Consider the following 10,769-nt stretch of genomic DNA (forward strand, 5'->3'; position numbering starts at 1 on the left):
TTCTTTCCAACTTAATGTGATCCTTCGTCACAACCGCAAAGTTCCTTTTACCACGTACGTTAACACTTTGGCCAATTCTGGGCATTACTCCGTGGACATCCTTGGAAAGTCATCACGGAGTCTACTGTACCGCCCTGTACATATGGCCACTATGAAAACATGACACCGTTTAGCTTCCGGGCTTTGGACACAGCTCACCAGAGCCGCATCTGACTCAACCGGCAGCCCGCTCTGCTGTTGTGAGTGCAGCGAGGGAGGTCCTAGTTAAACAGAAACAGACTCTTCCCCTGGGACACTCAGAAGCAGCCAAGTGATGGACAGAAGTGCTAACGTGCCATGTTCCTTTACCCAAGAAAACTGTAGCCCGGAAGATATGCAGAAAAGCTTCAGTTTGAGGGTGTGGACATTTTACAGCAACTCCAAGGCCAAATAAGTAAGTACAAGAAGCAAGAGAGAGTTCTTGGAATATTTAGAATTATCCATGGGCATCTGGGTACAGAGCAGGCACACTTCTTCTTCTCCTTCTTCCCGGATGGACAAAGGGCGATTGCGGCCTCCTCACAGATAGAATCCTCAGTGTGGAAACTGGAGCAGGTAAGCCAGACATTGCTTCAGCTAAGTGGTTCCTGGAAAAACTGAGGAGCCCTCGTGGATAAGCAGGCTAAGGGGCATAGCCACTCATTCTTCCTAGAAGAATTGTTTGGGGATATATTCTAGGAAATTAAACGGCGACTGGAAAAGTGAGGGATATGTACGTGGGATGTGAAAAATAGTGGTAATCCTAGCAAAATATAGAAAGTCTAATTGTTGGTGTAAAACGTGAAACGAGCCAAAACTTTAACACAACAAACTGGAACTTACCTTGCACATGATCTGCACGTAGAAGATTCTGGAATGGAAGGAGGGAAGTCAAACCATGCTCAAATCACGTTTGAGAACATAAAAAGACCCCGAATATCTCTAGATGTTACTAGAAGACTACAAATTAAGTAAGTGCATTAAACATGTGAGTATAAGCACTATTCTATTAATACATCATGTATATGTTAGGTGCTAGGAAGATAGATACCTGTATCTATCCATCTATATAGATACAGATATCTGTCTATATATATGCCATAAAAGAGAATGAAAATTAAATATGCAGAGAAAAAAATCCTCAGTCCAACAAAGGTAGGAAGGGGATGAGGAATAGGAAAGAGTGATAATTGGCAAACAAAAACTAGGATGGGAAGATATGAGAAACAAAGTAGACATACAATAATTTCATCCAATTAAAAGGCAGAAGCTCTCAGAGATGCCTGGCTGGCTCAGTGGGTAGAGCATGTGACCCTTGACCTCAGGTTGTAAGTTTGAGCCCTACGTTGGGTGTAGATCCTACTTTAAAAAGAAAGAAAAGGCAGAAGCTCTCATAGTGGGGTAAAAACAAATTCTAACTCTTTGATATTCAAAAATCATACATTAAAAATAAAAAGGGACCAAAAAGGGGTGCCTAGATGGCTCAGTCGGTTGAGTGTCCGACCCTTGAATTTGGCTCGGGTCATGATCCCAGGGTCATGGGATCAAGCCGCACATTGGGCTCCATACTGAGCATGCAGCCTGCTTGAGATTCTCTCTCTCCCTTGGCCCCTCTGTCCCTCTACCCAGTCATGCTCTCTCTCCCTCTGAAATTAAAAAAAAAAAAAAAAAAAAAGCGAACAAAAAGAATGGGAAAGATATACAAGGCAAACACTAATATAAAGAAAAGTATAACTACAAAAATGAAAAAAACTGGACTATATGGCAAAAATCTTTATTAGTGAGAAGGCATCCCTTATTGATGAACCACTAATGTACCTATCAATATACCTTCAAGTGTATAGCAAACAAAACTTGACAGAATGACAAGGAGAAAATGAGAAATCCTCAACCAGAGTAGGAAAGTTAATTATAACGGAGAAATAAAAATATCAAACTGAGAACAGTAAAAATTTAAAAATTTTCATGTAATTAACAATTTACATTAACATGTAAACATTTTCATGTAATTTTCATGTAATTAACCCATTTGACATGGGTGGCTCAGTCGGTTTTGTTTTGTTTGTTCAGACCCTTAGTTTTGTTTGCCCATTCACTATAGAGAGCCCTATACTGAAATCCACATGGAATACTTACCAAAACTGATGATACATTAGGCCACACTGAAGAATTTAGAGTCCCCAGATCAGAATCCACATAAGACCACATTCTTGGACCATAATGCAGAAAATGTGGAAATTCACAACAAAATAATAAAAAATCAAAACAAAATACATTCTTTCCATTTGGAAATTTATAATCAGTCTTTTAAATTACTCAGGAGCAAAGAAAAAAATAGAAACACGAGTTCTAAATTAATGATCTGAGGGTATTATTTTTCCTATATCAATTAAATTTAACAAACAAAACACGTACCAAATATTGATGGTTACTAACCATTTTTAACAGAATTAATAGACTTTATTTTAATCATTTATTATTCAGATTAGAATCAAACTTTACTTGGGGCGCCCGGATGACTCAGTCGGTTAAGCATGCGACTTTGGGTCAGGTCATGGACCTCGCGGTTCGTGAGTTCAAGCCCCGCGTGGGGAGGGCTCTGTGCTGACAGCCCAGAGCCTGGAGCCTGCCTCGGATTCTGGGTCTCCCTCTCTCTCTGCCCCTCCCCCACTCGTGCTCGCTCGCGCTCTCTGTCTCAAAAAAAAAAATAAACATTAAAATTTTTTTTTTAAATAGAATCAAAGTTTACTTGTTTGCTTAGTCTTTATAAATCCTTGTTTACATAAACTGGGGAAACAATGTGATAGCAATTTACTGAACAAACCAGAAGAAGAATTTGCAACCTTATTTATTTATTTATTTATTTATTTTTAAGTTTATTTTAAAGTTTATTTATTTATTTTGAGAGAGAGAGAGAAAGAGACAGAGAGAGAAAGACTCGTAAACAGGCTCCAGGCTGACAGCACAGAGCCTGATGTGGGGCTTGAACCCACAAACGGTGAGACTGTGGCCTGAACCAAAGTCGGACACTTAACCGACTGAGTCACCCAGGTGCCCCCACAGCTTTATTAATGCTACAAAAGATTTAGGTAAAAAAGGAAAATCAACTGTGTCCAAATGAACTGTCTAAGAACTAAGCCACCAAGCTTAGTGAGTTGAGTAGGACTGACAGAAGGGTATGTGGCAAATACAACATAACTTAAGATCCACCAAGTTTTTAAGTTGACCCTTTATTTATTTTCTTTATTTAAAAAAAATTTTTTTTTAAATATTTTATTTATTTTTGAGACAGAGAGAGACAGAGCATGAGCGGGGAAGGGGCAGAGAGAGAGGGAGACACAGAATCGGAAACAGGCTCCAGGCTCTGAGCTGTCAGCACAGAGCCCGTCGCAGGGCTTGAACTCATGAACCTGGAGATCATGACCTGAGCTGAAGTCGGACGCTTAACCGACTGAGCCACCCAGGCGCCCCTTAAGTTGACTCTTTAATTTCATTCTCCTTTTCCAGTACATTTTCCCCAATCCTGTCGCTCTTGACACAGCTACTCTTCAGAGCTGGAGTTCTGTGCACCTATAGTATCCAGAAAAAGAGCCGTTTCCCTGTACCGATAAGTGGCACGAGTCACAACATGTGACAAACCCTTACACGTAGGGAAGACCGAATGTGCACCGGTGGCCCCTTGCAGAGTGGGCCCCATTCAGAGACCTAGCCAAGGACCTCAATGATGAAAAATGCCCCGTAATATGTCTGGGAGGGATCTGTGGGAAGAGACTGAGCTATATAGGAGCAAACCAAACTATGGAGAAGTGATCAAGCTCTCTTCTAAAGGAACCGATGAGTGTAATCAAGGTATTGAAATAAATAATAATGATAATCGGTGTCTACACGTTTGACTTTAAAACGATGTCTAGGGGCGCCTGGGTGGCTCAGTCAGTTGAGCCTCTGACTCTTGATTTCAGCTCAGGTCATGATCCCAGGGCTGTGGGATCGAGCCCCCGTGTTGGGCTCTGCACTGAGTGTGGAGCCTGCTTAAGATTCTCTCGCGCGCCCGCGGGGCGCCTGGGTGGCTCAGTCGGTTGAGTGTCTGACTTTGGCTCAGGTCATGATCTCACGGGTCGTGAGTTTGAGCCCCGTGTCGGGCTCTGTGCTGACAGCTCGGAGCCTGGAGTCTGCTTCAGATTCTGTGCCTCCCTCTCTCTCTGCCCCTCTCCCACTCATGCTCTGTCTCTCTGTCTCTCTCTCTGTCAAAAATAAATGAACGTCAAAAAAAAAAAAAAAAAAAGATTCTCTTTCTCTTCCCTTCTCCCCTGCTCATGCTGTCTCTCTCTCAAAAAAAATTTTTTTTCATTAAAAAAAAATAAAACAATATCTAGATGACTGCCCTGTGGACAGAGCGAGAAAGCATACCAGAATACAGCCAACAATATTTGAGTATAGATTAAATATTTCCATCCACAAGGCAAAATATTCACTAAGCACTCACTGACACTACTCCCAGTGATAGAACTTGTAAAGAAATTCTTTTTTAACTTCATATTTGTGTGGTGTGATAGGAATACCACGTGGAAAGGTTTCACTGCCTCCAGTCATTAAAAGCTCCGTGACCAAGAGAAGCATGCAACTTGGACTTAGAAAGCGTAGGAAACCATAAACTCTGATCTGGCTGTAGGACTGGATGCGGGGCAGGACGGGGCCTGGGATCCAGGTAGAAAGGAGGGAAGGGATAGGGGTGGGGCAGTGGGGTGGGGTAGGGACTGGGGGATTTGGGGTCAGGTTTGCAGCTTGGACAACTCACGGTGCATGTGTCGGAACCGTCACTATTTAGCTAATACGGCTTATCTGCCGTGACACTTGTGCCCAACCAAAAGACATTGTGGACCAGATACAGACAACCAGCAACATGAGGCAACATGTTCAGATAAATTGGGAAGTCATGTTTTATAATGAGTCACGGTATGCTAAATGTGTATGTCACAGAGGAGGCAGAATTGATAAAAGTAAGATAATAAGAGACGAAAACTATGCCTCAGTTCTTGGGCATGATATCAGAGTCCCGTGGTACATCAAGATGTAAGTTTTGCCCAGAAGTTTCACATCCACAGACGTTCTCTATGTTTCTTCTGACCAGATGTCAACGTCTAACTTATCCAGTGATTCACATCCTCCCTCTCTATGGTGCTAATCCTACAGGAGATTTTACTGGTTCAGTTTGGGAACCAAGGTTTCTGTCATTGCAGCTTCTGAAAGATATCTGCCTCGGTTCTTAGCCTAAGGATGATGGGACCACATCGTACCACTAGTAGCAGGAAAATACTAGGCAGTTCTTACATTGATTGATTCAAAGAACAATGAACGTTGATCTAACGAAAGTAATTAATGTCATTGCCAGTGCTGCTTTGAAGGCCATAGCTGTCAGGGCTATGGAAAGTGTCTCCTCAGGAGCTGAAGGAAAATAGAATACCTGAAGAGGAGAGTTCATGTTTGGATTAAAATTTATGAGAGCCAGAAATAAAATCACCGGGCCCACCAGCTTAAAACTTAGATTATCTTCACCATTTTAAAACCAAAGTAAAACTTGTCTCATGCTACATGAAAAGCAAACACAATAGAAAGATGCCATAAAATTATTCGTTAAACAAACCTCCCAACAGGGTAGACACATTGTCAACTTAGTAACCAGTTTGGAACTCATAAATGGTGATCTCTAAGCAGCTGGGTGAAGCCACCGTGCGTGACAGTGCCGCCTTTGTGTGTCATTATTTCCTGATTTGACGTCGTGGCTGAGTCAGACAGTAGCTATCTTCTTTCACTTTGTGTTGGATAATGGCCAAACACAAGGATTTATCGTGCCCGACATGGGCACCCATTGATTTCTAATCAATCAGAAGTGCTGAAAAGTATGCCTCGTGGCCCTGCTCTATGTCTCACAAATCAAAGACGTCGCAGTTCCCCCTCACGATTCTGCTTTTCCATTTTTACTTTGTTTTCCCCTGAACATTTCCTCTCCTTCCGCTCTTTTTGTTATATACATAGAAATGTTAATTCATTTTGGAGAGTAAGCACGAGCCAAGAAGGGGCAGAGAGAGAGGGGGACAGAGGATCTGAAGTGGATTCTATACTGTCAGCAGAGAGCCCGATGCGGGGCTCGAACTCCCAAACCGTAAGATCATGACCTGAGCTAAAGTCAGTTGCTCGACCGACTGAGCCACCCAGGTACCCCTCTCATTCCACTCTTTTAACAAATAGTGCCCGCCTTTTTTTTGTGCCAACACTGTTCCAGGCGTTTGAATATAGTAGTAACTAAAGCAGACAAAAATTATTGCCCCAAATATTAAAACTTTTAAAAGAAAATATAAAGGATATATTATCTATATCTGTAGATACACCTTTATGATGTTGGGATAGGATAGATTCATTTGACCAACATGCAAATAGCACAAAAATATTTTTTGAAAGGCTGACAAGTTGACTACATTAAAGTAAAAGTTACGTATATGTAACTTTCTATTAGTTCTGTTTCTCTGTACCGCAGTTTATTTATTCATTCACTTATTGAAGGACATCTTGGTTGTTTCCAATTTGGGGCAATTATGAACAAAGCTGCTATAGACATTTGCATACAAGTTTCTGTGTGGACATAAGTTTTCAGCTCATTTAGGAGAACACCTGGGAGCACCATTATGGGATGGCGGATGATGTTTTGTAATAAATTGCCAAATGCTTCCAAAGTGTCCACCCCGTTTTGCATTCCCACCAGCAATGAATGGGTCAAGCTGGGGTAGAAGGTAACATGTTATAAAGCCCTGGCAAATACTTGGAAGGATATTTTATCTAATCTACTTAAAGTCTTCTCCTTAAAGCATCTAACTAAGGGGCACATGGGTGGCTCACTTGGTTGAACATCCGACTCTTGGTTTCGGCTCAGGTTGTGATCTGACAGTTCATGGGTTCGAGCCCTGCATTGGTCTCTGTGCTGACAAATTCTCTCTCTCTCCTTGGGATTCTCTCTTTCTGCCCTCCCCCCCCCCTCCAAAGTAAATAAATAAATAAACTTTAAAAAAAAGAATCTAACTAAAACCTGAAGGTTTAGTCAGCTGACTGCTTTTGCCTGTGTGTCTTTTGCCTTCTGGCCCTCCACTTCCACACCTTACCACTGGGAAAGAAAAGAAGTATAAATGTTTTATATAACTCCAATTCTCAGCCACTTATGACTTTATAAATATAGATTCACCCTAGACTTTTGGCTTTTTAGCTTAAAGTTGCATGAGAACTTTAAACTGGGATTGAAAACTCCCTTTACCATTTATTAAAAAAACACACACACAGGAGGAGAAAATACCTTAGCAATGTTCAGTACTTTCCGATAAATAACATGTCCGACAAATTGAGTAAATTAATGATGGCAGGTAAATTTCGAGCTAAGAATGGTCAGGTTTGGGTGGTGTGATAATGGGTCTGAAATGTTTCTTCATGGTTCTCGACATTTCTACGTATAATCTGTGTTTCTGCAGGCTACACTTGCCTGGGAATTCAGTAGGCAAATGATAACAAGAGTGAAACAGGGTTCGCGTTCCACCCTGTTTCATTCTGCAACACCACCCACCCCATCTCCACATACATCTCAAATTTCTCCGGGTCTACCAATTGTGTATTCTAGGCACTAAGGCAGACCGTTGGAAGAAACCTTGATTATGTATCTGGAAATAAAAGTAGAACATGTCCCTGGTGTAGAGTTTTACAAGTCCCAAATGATGGGGGGGGGGGGGGGGCGCTTCTTGTCATTTGCCCAGCTTTCGCCTGGCCTTGTAAATATTTGGTTTCTAGGTTGTTCCATATGGAGGAGTGTAAGTTAGTCTGGCTCTCTCTCTGGGCTGTCTTGTTCCTCTCTTAAATATATATTTGGGACAAAAAGTCCACAGATCTGCAGTCCAAAAGCCTAAGAATGAGGAGAGTTGATGATGTAAGTTCCAGTCTGGGTCCTAAGGCAAGAGAAGACTGATGTCCCAGCCTGAAGACCTTCAGGCAAAGAGAGCGAATTCTCTCTTGCTCAGCTTTTTGTTCTATTCTGGCATTCAGTGGGTTGGATGGAGCCTGCCCACATTGGGGAAGGCCATCTGCCTTATTCAGTCTGTTGATTCAAATGTTAATCTCATCCAGGAACACCCTCACAGACATACCCAGAATAATATTTAACCTAATATCTGCCTGCCTCCTCCAGCCCCCCTCCACGGCCCCGTCAAATTGACATGTAAACACTAACCATCACAACATCCATACAATGGAATATCTTCCAACAGTAAGGAGAAATGAGCTGTCAGGCCATGCAAAGACACAGAGGAATCTTAAACATGTGTTGTAAGTGAAAGAAGCCAATTTTAAAAGGCTACACACTATATACTTCCAACTCTATGACATTCTGGAAAGGGCAAACCGTAGAGGTACTAAAAAGATCCATGGTTGCCAGGGGTTTGTCAGGAAAGAAGTCATGAACAGGTGGAGCCATGAAACTAAGAATATGATGTCCTACTGGCAGATATATGACACTAGGCATTCATCAAACCTCATAGAACTATGAAACACATGGGGTGAATCCCAATGTAAACCAAGGGCTTTAGTTAATAATAATGTATCAACATTGGTTCATCAGTTACAACAAATATACATCGATGCAAGATAATAATAGGGGAAACTGGGAGGGGGTATATGTGAACTCTTCGCTTTCTGCTCATTTCTTTGGTAACCCTAAACTTGTCTTAAACATTGAAACCCACTAGTTAAAAAACAAACAAACGAGCACACTTTGTTCCACACAGCCAAGGTATCCCTGCTGTGTGTGATGTTGTTACTCGTCTGAATCCCTGTACAGGCTGCAGGGTGTGTCTTAGACTTGATATTTTATTCTGTGGCTTTTAAAATGTTTATATTCACACACTTAGCTATTTTTGCCAAAGCCTGGCTGCCTTATGCGGAGGCCTGGTTTCAGAGGCCCCTTCTCCCTCAGTCACGTATTCTACCAGACTGAGCTCTTGCCCAGAAACCTCCAGTTAGACGAGGGTCCCCAGTACAGATTCTCCGTTCTCTCACAGTGAGTTTTTATTTCCTGTTAGCTAACACGGATGAATTTAAATCTAATCACAGATAGCTTCTACAAAAAGTAAGAAAAGTCAATCCATCTCCAAGGAATAAGGCATTCAATGGATCCAGACTCAGAGATGATCAAGATGTTAGAATTGACAGGGAATTTGAAAGAACCACGATTAAAATGTTAAAAGATCGAATGGAACAAATGGACAATGGGCATTAACTGATGGGGTACTGATTGCATTAGAAAGACAAAAACTATCAAACAGTCCAAAGGAAATGCTAGAAATAAAATTTAAAAAATGGGATCAGACATGAAGAATTTCTTCAATAAGCTTACTAACAGCCTGGAAACTTCAGAGGAAAGAATCAGCGTAGTTGGAAATAAGTCGACTGGAATCATACAAACTGAAACACAAAGAGGGAGTAGAAGAAGGAGGAGGAGGAGGGTGAGGAGTAAGAGAAAGGTGAAGGGGAGGAGGAGGGAGGGAAGGGAACAACTGTGGGATAAGGAGCTAACACACTTGTAATTGGAGTCGCAGAAGAAGAGAGTGAGAGGAAGTGTAAAGGATATTTGAAGAGATAATAGCCAAGAATTTTCCAAAGTCAATGAAAGAATATAAGCCAAAGATATATTAAAGAAAAAAAAATGTGAGGGGCACCTGGGTGGCTCAGTCGGCTAAGCGTCCGACTTTGGTTCAGGTCATGATCTCACAGTTCGTGGGTTCGAGCCCCACATCAGGCTCCATTGCCGACAGCTCGGAGCCTGGAGCCTGCTTCGGATTCTGTGTCTCCCTCTCTCTCTGCCCCTCCCCCACTCGCACTCTGTCTCTCTCTCTCAAAAATGAATAAACGTTAAAAACATTTTTTTAAAGAAAAAAAAGCATTGTCAAACTCCTAAGTACCAGATTTAGGAGATCTTGAAGGCAATCAGAGGAGGAAAAACATTACATACAGACCTGCAACCACACCCTGCCAAAACAACATTTGCTCAGTATAAGTCAAGCAGAAGCTGTGACCAGCTATCTGACCCGCTGCTGGGTTTCTCTTCTTTGTTTGCTATGAAAACAGGAAAACTTAAATGGACTTATCCTAGTATCTCTGGGTTTGGAACCTCCCCAGGGTCCTCCTATCACCAGCTAGACCCCAAGACCTGACCTTTCCTGCCCACCTGCTTGTACTCACTGACCTTTGTCATACATTTTTTTTTTCTTAAGCTCTTCTCTCCAGCTAATCTCTTAACTCAGGCTAATGGACAGCAAAACCACCCTGCAGGCAATAGTGAATGACGTGACAAGACCTCCAGTTGGACCAGATGACCCAGACCAGTTTGAACTAAACCCCTGACTTGCACCTGCACAGAGGGGCCATGGAGTAACCTCTGGAATGACCAACAATCACCTTTACCTCATTATAATACTAAGATCTCCACTCAAGGAGGGAACACCGGCCTCATTTACATAACATGTATGTGTAGGCATGTTCCTTTCAGGCCCATGCATGACCTTATGCCCACCTCTGCATATGATGACAAGACTTCCTCATCTAAACATTCATCTTAACCCTAAACAAAAGAAACCCAATCACCCTTGCTTGAAGAGTCAGGGCTTTGGAAGTTATTCCTTGCGATCTCCTGATTTGCTGCAAGTAAAGTTTCCTTTGTGTGACAA

At 42.0% G+C, this 10,769-nt stretch overlaps 1 long non-coding RNA gene across 1 annotated transcript; it reads left to right on the forward strand.

The window, feature by feature from the left end:
- The first annotated feature begins 466 nt into the window (after positions 1-466).
- Positions 467-10,769, forward strand: LOC123586219. Its single transcript, XR_006706685.1, has 2 exons — positions 467-594; positions 10,317-10,769. It is a non-coding gene; the product is annotated as an uncharacterized LOC123586219 (long non-coding RNA).

The sequence above is a fragment of the Leopardus geoffroyi genome, chromosome C3, assembly GCF_018350155.1.
Source record: "Leopardus geoffroyi isolate Oge1 chromosome C3, O.geoffroyi_Oge1_pat1.0, whole genome shotgun sequence".
NCBI lineage: Eukaryota > Metazoa > Chordata > Mammalia > Carnivora > Felidae > Leopardus > Leopardus geoffroyi.